At 36.6% G+C, this 17,485-nt stretch overlaps 2 protein-coding genes across 3 annotated transcripts in view; both read left to right on the top strand.

Moving 5' to 3' along the window:
• The window catches only part of LOC134529149 (putative fatty acyl-CoA reductase CG5065), a 226,927-nt gene that overhangs the window by 98,936 nt on the left and 110,506 nt on the right, over positions 1 to 17,485 (top strand). Inside the window, exon 3 of one of the 2 annotated variants that reach the window (XM_063362920.1) lies at positions 16,418 to 16,504. The exons of the other annotated variant lie outside the window; for it this stretch is intronic. The gene's annotated coding sequence lies outside the window, so the exon portion shown is untranslated. The remainder of the gene's footprint in view (positions 1 to 16,417; positions 16,505 to 17,485) is intronic. 2 annotated transcript variants of the gene reach the window in all.
• Positions 1 to 17,485, top strand: part of LOC134528852 (platelet binding protein GspB-like) — a 113,618-nt gene that overhangs the window by 62,892 nt on the left and 33,241 nt on the right.

Genomic DNA, 17,485 nt, shown 5'->3' with positions numbered 1-17,485 from the left:
TTTTCTCCATCCCCATTCTTCTGGATTCATCTTAATTCCCTTCCATTCTTGTATCTGATAGAAAACCTTAAGAAATGGAAACGAGCTGAAGCACTAGTTGGAGGTAACTGTTCTGGTTGTAGCTTACACATTTGGAACTAGTAGCTGCTTTCTCACTAAACACTTTAAAACGCAAAGTGTCGAGTGTGTCACTTCTTGACCCATTGCACAGGCGTACTATAGAGCATCCCACTCTTAGATTGCAGTGTGGAAGTAAATGGGCGCATTCTCTCTCTCTCTCTCTAACACACGCCGATTGCCGTTAGCACCGTCCTTGTTTCTTCGTGCGTTGTTGCCAAATATGAAACGAAATTAAAATTTTAATTTTTGGACCAAGCTTTTTTTCATATTGTATAGCATCGAAATACGCATCAGGCAATGCTTATTTTGAATACTTAACAATATTTTAAGTGTCTGAAAAAATTAAAAAACATAACTTATTCGCTGCGAACTGTTTTGAAGTATTCCGGTATGTTTCACATAAAAAAAAAAACCTACATGTATATTTCATTCAGATTGTTTTTATTAATAAATTAATGCCTTAGGACGCCACCGAACAAATGTTAAGACAAAAACTGTACAGGTTTCACTTAAATAATTTTTCTAATATATTGAACTGCATTTTCTCACAAACTGACACATCAAAAAGTTGACCAGCGGAAAACGTTTTTTCTATTAAAGATAGATGGGGAACGAAAGCGTGAAAAATGTTCACAATGAATTGAATTAGTTTTTAAAGGCAGCTCCATCTCAATTGCTTCTACAGTTTCCGTGGAAATAGCTGTTAAAGATGTGTCTTATCAGTACAAGAGCGAGCGCTGCCGTCGTAAGAGGAAACAGGGTCGTGTGTTTAGATAAGTGGGGTTCTGTCCTACAAGCAATTTCAAATACATGGCTTTCTTAGTCAACAAAAATATTTTAATCGATTCTTGAACATAATATGTAAAATGTATGAAATAAATACGAAGGAATTTAATAGCGATCATGGTACAAAATTTTGAATTATTTTTCTATCCTTCTCAACACCAAGCATCTTATCAAACATTGTTTTAGACAAAGTTTTGGAAAATAATTATGATATTTACAAACAATTTAAACAGATTTGATAAGGTGTCTACTAAGGCAGTTACGTTTTTTTGTCCGGTGAAAATTTTTTTCGAACCCATGCAGTTATGGCTGGTCGTATCAAAAATTTATTTAGAAAACATTTTTCGGCATTAGGTACTCCGAGTTAGCATACGTTAAAACGGATTCGATATTATTCATATTATGGAAGTTGTTGCGATTTTTCTGTTTTTCAAAAAATCTTCCCCATTTCGAACCAATTGATCGGATTTTTCCCATAACTTACTCGACCTAGAATTTCCATTACCGTATTTTATTTATCATTTTGGACATGACTTGTCCAAAAATACGGCATTTATCGGGCCCATGAAAATGTGATATATATATGGGATTTTTAGAACATAAAAGAAACCTATCAGAAATTTTCGTGTACAATAGGTAGTTTTTATTTGAAATTTACATAAAAGGGGCATTATTACAAATTTATATGTGTAATAGTATAAAATATTATAAATTACGATATGATTTCTTAAAATGCTTCTTGTTCGATCCGAATTACAAAGACACGCATATCCTGAAATTCGTAATGTGTTAGAGATTTGGGAACAGCGCGCGCCATAAGCCGTGTACTGCAATCTAAAATTGGGACGGGCTATAGCAGCTGTTCTCCCGATTTTACAATGTCTTCTTTTGGCACACTGGGAATACTATCTGAAAATACTTTCGCAAGTTGCCTGAAGGCACTGTCATTCTGGATCAGATCCATTATTTTCCCCTTTCCTATACCATAGATGTGCGATGTTGTGTTACATCCCATGAATGCTTGTTAGAAAATAATATTATTACAAATTTCAGCTTTAGCTCCTTAATGTGATATGTTTTCTTCTTTCTGCCTTTCTTCACTTTTTAATCACAAACAGTAATGTGATTGTGGGTCAAAGTAGTAGAGTAAAAGGACAAGTAAATCTGTGTATGTTCCAATAACTGTTGTCAACTGTTCTTTTGCACATTTTAGAGCTTCTTGGACAATTTAAATATCTGCATCACCTGGTGCTTCGACAACAGGACATTCTGCTTCGCGTAAATGTATTGCTAATAACCTTAAAAATTGTCCTTTATTTCGCTCGTTCAAAAGAAACATATCTTTACGGAGTGATGGTTGCATTTATCCTGTGAATTCAACTACAGGTGATGCATTACCTTTTGTTCTTCTCATATGTGCTGTGTCTTTAGTACTGTGAGTTTTTCCATATCCATCAAATACAGTAGTCGCTAATCCATAATTGTGATAAAGGTCAATTATATAATGCAATTTTTTTGCCCTTAATTTAATTCACGATTTATTTTGAAGTACGGTGCACGGTTTCGTTTTTTTATATCTTTTTTCCGGGACATTTCCTGGAAAACAAAAAAAAATTAAATGTTTATCTGTGTGAAATTCTATTATATTATGAAAAACATTGTTTACTTCATCTTTTTCCTAAACCATTATGCTGTAAAGTGCACAATTTTCGATTTATTTCATTTTTAATATTTTTTCCGGGACTAATCCCGGAAAACGAAGCAGAAGTTATAAGCGGATTTTCTTGAACTTTGGATATGTTATGGAAAAGTTAATGTTCTTTAATTTTTGTCTCTACAGGTTTTGTCTTCAGATGCACCGTTTTTGAGTTATAATTTTTTTTCGCGTTTTTCCGGGACAAAACCCGGAAAAAAAGGCACCAAAAGAAAGTTGATTTCGGTGGATTTCGGATATGTTATTCTACGAATTTTTCTGCGAATTTTGATGTAAAAAAACCTTTTCTTACAATTTGTCCATGTTTTTTCATATCTTTCCTGGACTATTTATTAACTTCACTGCCGCGTTGGAATTGTCTTAGGTAGCATTTCTTTTGTTACATGTTCCAAGTAACTTATCGAATAAAATTTTATTGCGCTACCAGTTGAGTAACAGGTAAAATTACCTGACCGAATTACAAGAGCGATTAAGCACGCGTGTGTTTACTTGACGAGTATGTGGACACACGAAGATTCGTATCGCAATGTTTGGCCCACGAAACAAGTGTAAATAACTTCGAGGTCCGGACAAACTTATTTTCACGTGCGGCACGACGATGTCCGTAAACAAAAGCTTGTGGTTTTTTGAAATTGCAGTCGCGGCGGAGGGGACTCGGGAACGGAAGACATGTCCAGTGGCTAGTTCACGTGTTCTTTTGGTAAACCGTTCAGCCAGCCCGTCCCCGCTCGCCGCCTGCAGTGCAAATGCAATAGAGACCAATATCGGACAGCTCTATGCCTAAAACACAGGCGAGAGAGGGGTGACTATGTGACTAACACGACATTTTATAGATAAATCGTGAATTATATATTATATTATATTATCCGGTGTCAAAAGATTAACTTTTATTTAAGAAATTGTAAAAAAAATTAAATATTTTTTTAAGAGATAATAATTTATTTTTTTGTTTTCTTAATGTTGGTACTACATGTATTAAACAGCTATATTGTTCATACTGGGCATACCGTCTGCCATCAATCGGACTGACGTGGAAACGATGCCAGGTTTTCGCACAAAAATCTTGGAGCTGCCCGGTATTAGTCTGTAGTGTATCTGAATGCACCTGCCGTCTCACTGACTACGACCACGTGTCGACTTCACTCATTGCCGGCAAAAAGTTCTCGGTGCCTGGGATGACCCCGGCATGACCCCGGCATGACCCTGGCATGTCTCGCTACTGGGCACCTAGTGAGTGCTTAGTGGTTCCTAGCACAATATAACCGTGGAGTTCCCGTCGCTTAAAGCGGGAAGCCTAAGATGTACATCAAGCTCTGTCCCTGCCCGAACACGCCCGAACATTCACCTTCGGCCAACCTCGGGTTTATTTATATATATTTATATTTTTATGCTTATTTTAATGTAGCTATACTAACCTAACTAACCGTCCATAGTGTTTTAAAGTGTTTTAATGTAGCTAACCTAACCGACCACTTTTAATATTTGAATTCATTTTTCCTGCGCAAAAATAAAACAAATCCCGAGGTTGGCCGAAGGTGAATATTCGGGCGTATTAGGGCAGGGACAGAACTTGATGTACATCTTAGGCTTCTCGCTTAAAGCTTCCGTGCGCAACACACTACCTTTACTTGTCTCGACCTGTACGCATTTAATTCTCGGCTTGTTAAGGATATGTGGTCACCTATAGTCTGACTGACGCTTATATTGCAGTGCATAAATTGAATAAGTTGTCATATTTTTCAATTTTACTATTTGCGAATGTTTTAAGACCATAAATTAGCGTCTTTAGAAAGCGTTATTACAGATGTAGTCATTCTGTAAAAAAATAGGTAAATGCCAAATACCAATTATTATTTCACAGGAGAAAATTTTTTGTAGCATTCGGTAATTATTAACAACAAATAATTCCATAAAATGATGTGCTATGCTAAAAACAGTAAAAAAACTAAAGATTAAATGATAAAAAAATTGTTCACAAAACAGTTGAATTAAGTTGGCGGCTTTCAGTCGCAAACCTTTAGAAATAATAACAATAATAATAATAAAATAGTATCAGATGACGCTGTTTATGAAATTTAACAGGAAGATGTATTTCGGAAATTCTGATTTCAAATTTTACTTAATAGGATATTTTTTCAGATACACTTAAAAAAATTTTCATTGCATTACAAAGTTGTATATAAAACATTTTTGCTTTGTATTGTATATCTGGTAATAGAGCACACAGAAACAAGGACGAAGGACGGCGTTAATTTCAAAAATCGTTCATTGGAAAGAAAAGTAAATGCTAATTTAAATACAATTGCAAACTAAGTATGAGACGTGCTATAGTGTCTTTATTATTTTTTATACTTTGTATCGTGAACATGTCTATGGTTTCTTAACTTGTATTTATGTGACTGTCATTAAAAACTATGAATACGTTAGGATCACAAGAAGTACAGTTATGAACAGAAACTCTGAGTGGTTGAAATATTGTGTCCACTTCGGGTATGTTCGATGCTAAGCAAATATGTTTGCCTTATATTTCATTGTACAATCAACACTTGGAAGTAATATCCAATAATGAGTTAAACTGTCCATAAACACTAGTTCTTTTATTGAAGGCACTTTTCTTTAGCAAAAGCGATAACGAGGCGTTTGCCTTTTTATTGTCTAATGATGGACTTGTCGTAACAGAGAGTGGAAGAATGGCAGGAATCAGATCTGAACGAAGTTGTTGAGTAAAAAGAAATCGTCAAGTAAAGTTAACTGTATGTAAATAAATAAATTGTGCAAATGTATTAATTAAGTGTATGATGCTTCATGTTTGCTCGTGTTGTAAATTACATATCACCCGTAAAGCACCATTGTCATGAAAACAATTTTAGCGGCTCAGATATTCTGCTTGACACATTTAACTTATATTATCGCTTCGATATTATTGTCAAAATTTCAAATATGTCCTCTAATGTAACAAAATATTAACTTGTATTTTCGAAAATTGTTTTTTTTTTTAGTTGATCGCCTAGATTTGTGTTTATATACACAAATGATGAGCAAAAGTAAGAACACCGACAACTCTTAGGGTGGCTTGCCCGGTTGGACTATAGACAAAGGAAAGTATTCGTAACTTGATTAACCTGCGAAGTTTTTGATTACTTTTGACTTGCCTGACTGCAAGCAGCCCTTATCATGTTGTGCGGGACAGGCAACTTGATAGTTTTTCAAGATAGGACACATGTCCGGAAATGTATGGTTCGGGTTCTGTGGGGCATCAAAGTTTTCAATTGATTTCGGTGTCGTAATAGTTCTGACAGAAGGTTTTGTCTTCCGTTTGGAATGTGGAGCCGATAAGGTCTCGTCGGGTGATGTGGCTGAAACATGACGGAGCTCCAATTGCACTTGGATGCAGATGTGTGGCAACAATGGGACGTGCTCATATCCACCTGTTGAATTGGCATAGGGTGTCTGTCCTGTTCCATTGCCACCACGGTCAACTGATTAACAACTCCCATTATTGTCTGCGGGGTGATATGAATAGAATGGTGTATCTTCTCCTGTGACACCAGAGGACCTTATCGCACGAATACACGCGGCGACAGAAATACTGCCCACACAATGGCATGTGCGTGAATCACCCCACCACCGATGAAGGCTCTGTAATCTAGGAGGTCAAAAGTTTTTACTGCACAATATGTTGCTGATGTTGGGTTCCGTGGCAAAATGTGGAACGCAAACCCATCGCCATAGCTGAACCCTTCTAAATATTCGACGCAAAACAGTGCCCAGATCATGCTTCTCCGGATGTGGGTCACTTCTTGAAAAACTGCGTGTCCCGTTCTGCGCAACGTTCGAACGTTGTCGCTGTTTTTTAATCACCCGGCGTGTGTAGAGACTGTATCTAAAATTAAAGTCAAAAACTTAGGGTACGTGTTGTGCAGGACTGGTAGAGGAGGCAGAAAGGTCAATGAACAGCTTCTGTTAATTGACAGAGCCGTACACTTATCCCTGTTATGTGAGCGATGCCGAATCGGCGATCGTGTTCACGTTTTACAACACATGTGTATCTTGCCGATATAGAATGGTAAAATATAGTTTAAAAAACTAAAGAAACATGCTTTTAAAGATTATCAAACTAAAAAGTTAAAAATAATTTTAAAATTTAATTTATGACAATAGTATATAAGCAATACTAGTATAAATGAGAAAAAAGCTTGAGGCGCTTTGTGCCCTATTTTTTGTATATTAAGCGCCCCATGCTTTTTTCTCATTTATACTAGTATTGCTTATATACTATTGTCATAAATTAAATTTTAAAATTATTTTTAACTTTTTAGTTTGATAATCTTTAAAAGCATGTTTCTTTAGTTTTTTAAACTATATTTATTTTTAACTTTTTAGTTTGATATTCTTTAAAAGCATGTTTTTTAAACTATATTTATGTATAATTATCATAGGGAAATGAGTTACCGACACCACCTATTACCATCTGAGATAACTATTTGGAGTTGCAACGTCACAAAGAAATGGTAAAGTCTCTCCGAATCATTTACAGTTAGATGTATGGATATAATCTTAGAATTTACCGGGGAAAAAAAAAAACATTTTTTTTCCGGCGTGGCCGGGAGTAGAACCCACGATCGCGGAATCCGAAAGCTGACGTCACAGAGGTCGCGCGCCTTAGACCGCTCGGCTAACGAACGTAATGAAACTGGTGGGACATTTTACAGTGATGAGCCACTCACTTAGTCGAAAGAGTTACAGACAAACAAACATACAGGTGAAGCTAATATAAAGCATGTAATAAATGTTACATTATATGTAAGTGTACATGTACATATAGGTGTGTATCGGTACGTATAGGTGTGTATATATAATGGCTTGTATATCTGATAATATACGCACACCCTGGATGATTTATGTAAGACAGTTTAATATATATATATATATATATATATATATATATATATAATGAGGTTTTAGCGCAGCATTACAGCGATCGAACACTTGAAAGCGGTGAATATTGTTGGCAAAATTAATTACATATAAGTAAAATAATTTTGAATTGAAGAATCGGTTTTTGAGTGTGTCATGAATTTCCTTAGAGTTAAAAAATGATATACAATGTTTTTTTTCGATTGGAAAATATGTACTTCATCGTTTGTAATTGTATGGTGTTTATTGTGTCGACAGCGAAGCTATTAGGGAAGGAAAAAAACAACACACATCATGGATGCCGGGGAAGAATTGGTCGTATCAGGATTTGGTTGGAGTGATTATAATGCGGGCTGATCGGATTGCGAGTACAGTGTCTTAACATTACTCACCTCGATCTCTTCACCACACCTGGAATCGTGGAAATGTTTAAAGGATGACATTAACGCGAACGAATAATGCCTTAGACATTCATTTACAGTCGTTAGGCTACAGACGAGACTTAGTGCTTCAGCAAAGCAGTGAAGGTGTTGAAAAGTCATCGAAATATTTATTTTTGATATAAAATGCAGTTTATCCTGTTTGAATTAAGATCTATGTAGGCACATGAAACAGCCATAAATTCACACCAATTGCCTTTGTAGTGTTATGCTAAAATAAATTTTCGGATATTAAATTTTATAATTTATTTTGTACTTAGGATCATCAGTGGTCGCATGTATGTACATTCTTGAGGCGAGGAAAATGAGCCATCGGGTTTTCGCATAAGCCGCGGTAGAGGTCAGTTTATGACCACTAATCCATTGTCGACTAACTGTAATCACTATCCTAGTGGCTCATTTTCTCACAAATTTGATACCGAACTCGAATGGGGTTTAAATGCTTATAAATGAACAATAAAATATGCTGTAATAAAAAAAACATAGTTTTTTTTTCAGTACGTACACTTGCTTCAGGCAACGTGGAGTGTAAATTATGAAAATATTAATGTAATAATGGGAAAATATTTTTAAAACAAAAAACTCTACAGTTAAACAAAGCTTTTGTTTTATTTGAGTACCGGGCATGGCTGGCAAGGATTCAAAATTGTATTAGCTATGTTGTGAATGCAATTTAAATCATTTGTTGGTTCCAGGAGTCAGTTAAAATTCTTTTACTCTTGTTTGTTCAATCTTAATTAAAATTACGAAAAATTGTTACAATTTAAAATTCTTAAGTACATATGAATCCATTTTCAACTGCAATAATCAACTGAGGGCGGTATTCAAGCCGTTCGAGTAAGGTAGCGATTAGCACTAACTTGTTGAGTTACAACCGTAACCTAACTCAAGGGGTCGTATTTCAGAACGTGTCCAAACTGTATCCCAGTAGGGAATCAGATCGGCAGCCGTTTTAATAAATGGTGCCTTGCGCGAGGCTAGAAACTGGTTTCAACACTTTCTAGCAGACGTTTCACAACCATTGATACAATTGTTACAGCAAAAATACTATAGATAGCAACACCATCGAACAAAATAAGAACTTTTTTTTTTTCATTTTCTCTACTTTTTAAGTTGCGATTATTTCTTGCTATGACCATTAATGTGTTTAAAATGTATTCTAGAATAGTTTCGCTACCATAAAATTTCATTTGACACACCATACCTTTGACACGTCCCCCAATATTCACGAAATTAAATATATACGAGTTAATGGTGCCAGACGCGGCTCAGCCATCTGGACGAAATCGACGAAAAAGTGAGCTCTGCGCATGCGCGGAAGTTGGACAACAGATAAGTCACCGATAGCTGATAGGACACCGAAATCAGTTCACTAAAAATAAGGGACTGACCGTGTCCTATCGTGCACTAGGAATATAGTTAGGGTACAGGTGTAGCATATTCAACACCTAAACACTTATTTTTGTGTCTTGGAATATACCGGCCTGAATGTACTCAAAATGTGAAACTGTTAAAACTGGTGCAAACCAGCCAAGCCCTGGTGGCAGTTGGGTCCCGATGGCATGTCACTTTGTGGAGAGTCCAAGGCTAATGGTTAAAGGAGATGTTACGAGGTCAGGCGCACCCGACCCTTTACAGTTGTAAACTCCTGGGGCTTGGGACAAGGCGTCGGGAGAATGTCCGAGGTTTTCCGAGGTTCCCCAGTGTTACTTACAACTAAGGGTTAATTCTAGCAGTAGAGAACAGTCTGACACCTATTAGTGCCACTAAAAAATTGGCAGTAGTACGGGATGATCCTTGATGTGTTTGGATCCTCGCTGAGGTTTTCTTTGTCTGCCCAGGATCAGTTTGAAGTTGGTTTCACACTTGTAGTGGTGGCGGTTTTTGTTCAACCACTGTAGTTATATAAATCATATACATACAGATGTCATATAAATGACACACGTATTGTGCAAACTACATCTTTAGCGTAAAAAAAAAATAATGGAGCAAGCAATATGGTTTCATGTGCTAATCAATGATCCGAACTTCTAACTTGACACCCATGAAATTTGCACTTGACAGTTGACCTTAGCATGAGTTATATTGTCGCGTTCCTGAATTTTTCGGCGTAGCCGTCTTTAATTTCTGTCTTTCTCGGTGCAGGCTGTGTGTGGGTTGCCACAGTTGCAGAGTGGTGCAACTCGGTGACGGGAGCACACGGCGGTGGTTGTGCTGGCGTCGCACGCACCGATGTGTGGCTTGAGCCCGGTCGTGCTGACGTCTCTGGGTCGCTCTGTGGCGAAACTTCGGGCAATGTCCCTCGCGGCGCGAGCCACTCAGCTAGCTCGTACCCTGATGGCGAGGTTTGGGGTAGGCTGGGCCGAAACCTTCTGGAAAGTAGGAGTGGCCGAGGGTTTTTAAGGAGGATTTAGAGTGAGCTGCGAGCTGCTGTCCGTCCTTGTAACGAGTCTGTTAGCGCTAACAAGTCAGGGATGTAACTGTAAGGCTCTCTCCTAGGAGCGGTTATGAGTTCGCGTTGCATGATGTCATGTTTTAGACTGGGCAGGCACTGGCCACCCAGGTATCTTTTTCGTTTAATTTCACGATGATATGTGTTGAGATGTGAATCTACAATGAGAACAGGGGCTGGGAGTCTCCAGAACTTACGAGGAGTTCGAGTTCATGTAAATTAAAATTTTTGTCTAAGACTCTGTCGATAGTAACTTCATAATTATGTATTTAGTTTTAGGTCTCTCTAAGTAGTTTAGCAGTGTCTTATTTACTAAAGTTCTGGTACTCCCGTAATCACAACTGGTCCCGTTATCGATAACGTAATGAATGTTGCAACCTGAAACTGAAACTTATACTGGTATGTTTTATAAAGCATTATCTCTTTTATAATAAATGTTTATTTTTATGGAATTAATATTTTTATAGAATTAAGTTTTTATTATTTAGATAAATTCTTTTATTTAAACCTTCACGAATAATAAATAGTCATACCTCTAGAGCTCCCCGATAGGGGAGGAAACTATGAACGCTGAACTACTTCAGGTGAACAGGTTTAAGTAAAATGTTTACGAACGCGAAAGTGTACGATTACAGGGCAGTTGGTATAAATTATGATCAACTCCAAAACGGTTGTCTACTGTCATCGAATGAATATGTTGTGGATCCTAAATATTTTCTATCTAGAAAAAAGTGGATTTTTTTTCAATTGGTTGTACGGTAATGTAAGCAGAGATGGAAAATGAATATGCATTGTTTTTATTTAATTATATTAGTTACTTTACGAGGTATAAACAGCTGAAGAAACAGTTTAGGAGATGTCAGCAAAATAGGCTTCGAAACAAAATGATTCTTGTCAGACATCATTTGCAACAACAGAAAAATGTTGGTTGCAACATTTCTGGTTACAGTTTTGGAGCCATTTATTCGTAATACAGGGCGTTTATGGTCGTTTACAAGATCTGCTTTGTTGCAGTTTGTAAAATATTAAACGAACTTGTGCCAGGAACATTCTCCATCCTCCATTTTTTTTCCGCAAAGGACCGTTTATACTCTCAACACTCAATAGCCACTCAGATACTTTTGCAGAAGAGATGTTTTGAACTACTTTGCCAACCTATTTAGGTGGAATGAGAAATGGCCTCGAACGATACATTTTCAGGCTGTGTGTAACCGCACGCTAAAGTTTAACATATTTTCCTGAAGTAGTTCGGAGTCCAGTGTAACCGCGCCCTTATTCACTTTGTTCCGTCTTTTTAAGCGCTCACTATACGCACCAAACAGAAAACAAAAAATACACTTCAATGACCTAATATGACAGTAGCCACATCGGAACACGTGTATGATAAATCATAAATTATTCAAAATTCTTACGATTAAAAATATTCTGAAATTTAGAATTTTGTTTAGAGTACAGTGATATCACACCTGCACCTTGAGTTACATTATAGACATAGCTGTTCTTTTTTTTAACTGTCGCACACTGGTCCCAAATCCTAAAAAGCTGGCTAAAAGTCAATGCCGTTATCAATTTCGATGAGGGTTTTAAAGGTCACTGATTATAAATCCAAAGTAGAATTAAGAAAAAAAAATCAAAATGGCGACTATATCATAGCTCAGAAATAGTTTTCCACATGAATATTATACATACATATATAGATATTGTCAAAAGTCGCTGACACGAATCATAAATTTAAAAAAAAATATATCGAACGTTATATAGACAAAAAATTCGGAAAACGTCACTCTCTGGACAATAAATTCAGTGTGTAAGAGTTTCTAGTTGCTGATAACGAAAATGAACTTAAAAATGATAAAATGCATTTGATAACTATGATAAATAATCAAATAAATGCAAATTATAATACTTTATATATTTAGGTCGAGAAAAGAGATTACTAGAATAAAGTAATTAAGAACTAATAACTATTACAATGATAATTAACATTATTTCCAATAAAATTTTATCTTTTCTCAGTCGCTATCCGACGAATGTTTTGAAGATTCATTGTCATCACCACCACCACCATCGTCGCTTGCATCCATCGAAGAGCTATGAATACTTGATTCTGCAAATGATGGCGGATCCAAAAGTTCAATTGCGTGTGGGGATAATGATTTAAGTTTTTTTGGAGGAAGTTTGCGCAAACTGGAGATCAGTGGATCTGACGTTACCAAAAGCCTGCAAAAAATGTCTTCCATGTTTTTGATTCGGTCACATTTTCGCGCAAAATCTTCTCTGAATATTTTAATGTACTTGTTACACGACTCTTGAGCTTCTTCAGACATTTGTCCGATAGGAATAATCAAAGAATCTATAATTTTGTGACAGTGAATAAAAATTTAATAGACTGTTGTAGGCATAAAATACCATGGATAGAGTTCGACAAATTTACTTGCAGTATCTTCAGTGTAGTTCTGAAACTTTTGTACATTGATTTCAAAACCACAAGAAATTGCTTGCAATATAACATGAAATCGCTTATTGAAGCTGAAATTTTAGAATTTTCGAAAAAAATGTTGAGCTGTATTTCCGTCATTTGAATTTCCATATCCTTGTTTTGGTTGATCAACAATAAGCAATAATTTGTCACGAAAACCTTGTTGTGTGTATTTTTTTCTTCTCTCAACACTTTCCTTATCGTCCTTGCACCCTTGCCACTTTTCTATTTCTAATTTGTAACTCACGTGCAAACAACATTCAAAAACCGTATCCAAGCATGCAGTGGCGATATTCCGAATTCGAAGTGATCCTCATTGATGGGTTTTTGTAAAATACTGTCGATATCATTAAATTCTTTGGATGTAGCTTGACAAAGGCACCAACGCATACTCGACGATGTATCCGTTATAGCATTACAAACTTTATTATCTACCATTGTTAACACAAGTTTGAAATTTATGTTAATTTGTTTTTCATCCATTACAGTTTGAAAGAGCGCAAGGTTTCTTTCTTGCATTTTGATACTATCAACTTCGTGTCTATTAGCTTCGGCAGTTTATTGCATAAATTGAATTTTAATTGGGCGACAAAATCTTTACGATGAAGGTCGAGGATTTTCCAAATAATGACACGTGAACTGACTTTATCATAGATTTGCAACGGAACGAGCGAAATAACGAAAATGTTTGCATCCTGTTTATGGCCATCTTCATCGCTAAATGTTTGTTTGTAGGTGCTTTGACCAGAAGTGCCATAACATCCCGATTTGCATACTAATTCTAAATTAACAACTTCGTTTTCAGGAAGAATTTTAACTACCTCTGATTGTACCATTAAAATTCTTTCAGCTGTATGATTTAACAATGCTTGAAGTGTAACTGTAGCTCCACCTTCAGTTACAGAAATTTCTGAATTTTCAGGGTAACACTTCTTTTTAGAATCCAATACATATTTTTAAGGCGGGTACAATTTACAATGTTTTTCTACGCTTAAAGAACGAATTCCTTGATACTGACTTTTGGACAGTTTATTTTCTATAACTAGAGACCCGGAAATTTCGCGGATTAATTTAGTCGCAAGCTAGAATGCAAATCTTCACACTCTCGCACTGTGTTCATGATTGGCACGCAGTTGTTTGGACACACCCGTCTACGACCGCGAGCCAATGATGCCCAGCTAGGAGAGAAGTAAGCGAATCAGGTAGTGCCAAATAACAAGGATAAAAATGTTCTCGCTAAGAAATCAACGAATGGGAAAGTAAACATGGGTCAAGCACACCTATAACTTTGAATTCTATCCTGAGGCCAGAAGAATCCGCGAAATTTCCGGGTCTCTATCTATAACAAATGATAATGCTTCGTTGCCTGTAACACGTTGCATAGCTTTCTGGTACTTTGATGCTTTTAATGGACTGCCTTTTGTGACATCCTTAATTAATTTCGAAGCATGTACATTTATTGAAGCCCGGAGACCCATTTGAGTAGCGTAGGCCAGTGCTTTGACGCTATGTTCTTCTCGAACCTTTTCTGTCTTCCTCCGTTTTAACAGTTCACTCATCGTCCTAACTTGACGAAGGACACCCTATTGTTTTGTTCGCGGAAGCCTCCGCACCTATATTTTCAACTGTGAAATATATAACAAGAACGTTGAGCCAAATATCGAATTTTTCGAAGAATTTTCTTTCAATTCTATTAACCTGTTTCCACTTTTTTCAAAACTTCGATACCAATTTCGCAATGACATATTTTAAATGTTGTGGCAAATTGTATTGATGTCTAAACTTTTTCGATACCTCTGTTTCAACAATTTCATTCACCATGTTAATATTTTCATTTAATACAGTTTTCACAAATAGAAAAATTTTCTTTCTCGTGCAAGAAATTTCTTTGGTATCGTTTGCAGATCCTGAAAATTAAGAATTGAATGTTATTAAAAAAATTTGCCAATTTATTGTAAATATTATTTAATAAAAAAAACTCAGAACTGAATGTGAAAAATGCGGGTTTAAAAGCGCATCCATATCATCGAATTAAAATCATAACAGAAGCCAAAGCTGCAGCTAGCTGCAGGTAATTTTTTGACATGTTTTAAAAATATTAATGATCTACAAATTCCAGTTGGTTTCAGAGTGGGATCTTGTGGGACTTTTAACGTATGGCTTTTATTAAAAACTTCTCCAAAAGTGATATAGAAATCACGTTATCATTTATTATTAATTTTTTATTAAAATATTTAATAATATTAATTAAGGGCAACACATCTGAAATTTACTTACGTTCTGGAGAATAATCTATTTTGCAGAATCCTAATCGGTTCACTTTTCACTTTTCTATACGTGTTTGAACTTGAGGAATTTTTGGATGCGTCACACGCTAACAAAGCGACACGCTCGATGCTTCGAAACAAACTGAATTCCTGAGCCAGGTAGGGACCCTTACCCATCCCTAACGGTGTTAATACGTGCTAGAGGTACCACTACTACTATTCCAACAGTCAAATGTTCCTAGAAAGAACATTTTTTTTTCGACTTTTGGCCAGCTTTTCGGGATTTGGGACCAGTGTGTGTCGGGTAACAGTCAATACTCGGTGTGAATTATACCTAATAGATACTCATATTACATACACTAAAGTGTATATGTAGGCATATTTGTCAATAGTTTCCTAACTAGAATACATAAGAAACTATACTGAGCATATGTTATATTTATTTTTTCATGTTTGATGTACTATGGCCTAAAGTCTGCTAAAGTAAAATTTTTACTGCCAGTGTTTAAAATGTATGATCGAGAGAACTAGAATGAAGTGCTACGGGGAAACCCAAGCATTCTAGAATGCACGGCCAGCTCGTAAGACTCTTACTCGCGTGACTTCAAAGCCGGACTGCTCCACCTGCTAATGATGTCATCCTGGACACGACCGAAAAACCAAACACGCTCGATGGACATGATCGAATCTCCGATGTAAACTCATCAAGAGCACTTCTGAAAGCACGTGAGTGGTGTTTCGTATTCCTGCGACAGTAGACAATACATGAAACCAGACCAGGAGCGTACGCAGAATTTAATTTCCGCCGGAAATTGGGGGGTTGGGGAGGGGGGTAAGTAAAATCACTTTGATCCCTGTTTGCTTTCAAATAATTTTCTTTTGTATGTGGGAATTTATTTCTAGCTGATGGTGGGGAGGAGGGGGAGAGAGAGAACGAGAACGAGAACGAGAACGAGAATGAGAACGCTACTATAAGGAGCGCCTTGTGATGTTAAAGTTCACTTCAAAGGTTTTTATTTTATTTCGATATGCAGTGGTACATAGTTCGCACATGTAAGGAAATGCGCTGATGTTCACGGTCGCAAATTGCGTCGTGGCAGAGCTCTAGTTAATAAGCAGTGTGTGTGTCGGTCCTGGGCGCCGGAAGCGACCACGTGTGGGTGGTGGTGGGGTGGTTGGTGGTGGCGTGGTCGTGTGGTGGCGGTGGCACTTGCGACTCTCACGTCTGTGAAATGAACGCAGGTCTCTCGACGGCCGCCGCGGGCGGGAGACGGGACCCCACGCACCCGCCGCAGTCGCGGCCTCTCGCCGCACTCTCTCGCTCGCCAGGTTCGTACCAACTTCCGCCAGCGCCCGCGACCAGCGTGACAGAGCGTGTCTCGTTCGATTGCACGACGTGTTGGACGTGATTTGGTATGCTTTAAACATATAAATAAATGATCGGAACCATCGTTGAAATTTAGGTTCCTGGTCGGCTAAAAAAACGTTTTGTCGATTTTATCAAATTTTCTTGGAGGAGGGGCCACGAACCCCGTTTTTCTCTGGTCTATTTCATATTCCACAGAGCCCTTGGTTAGGCTCCGCCCCAAAATATTAGACCCTTCAAAGTCTGAGCTCCCACTTCTTTGTCATTTGTCAGTGTAGATTGACGTGTTCTTGACGTGTTTAAGCTAGCGCAAGAAACCTATGTGATTTTTTGAAGTTATACTTCTTTAGGCGCGTCATGAAAAAAATAAAGAGAATAATTTTTTACGATGTTAACGCACCATGCAACAAAATTTTCACAGAATAAAAAAAAAAGTGACATACAAATAAAAATTATATATTTGTTCTAAATCTTATACTTTAGTGATTGATATTGAGTACTGGTCCATATCACTAAAAAAAAAATATTTATGGTGAATGTTAGTGATATAAATTGTGTTTATAAACTTTTTCAAGCTTATTTTCATTTGTATATAAGTATGTTTCCGTATGTATAAAGATGTCAGGTTGCTTGCAAGCTTCCATTGTCGCTGGCAGGGAGTTAAGGTTTAGTAGTCTTCTGGCCGTTTTTATGGAAGAGTTTGTGAGGTTATGTTCCCGTATGTATAATTTATTTGCATTATAAATTAAAAATTATTACATTATTTAATAAATATTTAAAATTAATATCTTAGAATAAACATTCCGCATATTAATCGATTTTCAGTATTAAGTAAAATTTATATCTATTATTTTACTAAATTAAATAATATATCTACTATATTACTAAATTAAATTAATTTTATACATGTGTTTTTACAGGATGGGGCAAAAAGCGTGTATCGG

Source organism: Bacillus rossius, chromosome 2 (genome assembly GCF_032445375.1).
Source record: "Bacillus rossius redtenbacheri isolate Brsri chromosome 2, Brsri_v3, whole genome shotgun sequence".
Classification (NCBI taxonomy): domain Eukaryota; kingdom Metazoa; phylum Arthropoda; class Insecta; order Phasmatodea; family Bacillidae; genus Bacillus; species Bacillus rossius.
This window is presented reverse-complemented; position numbering and strand designations above follow the sequence as displayed.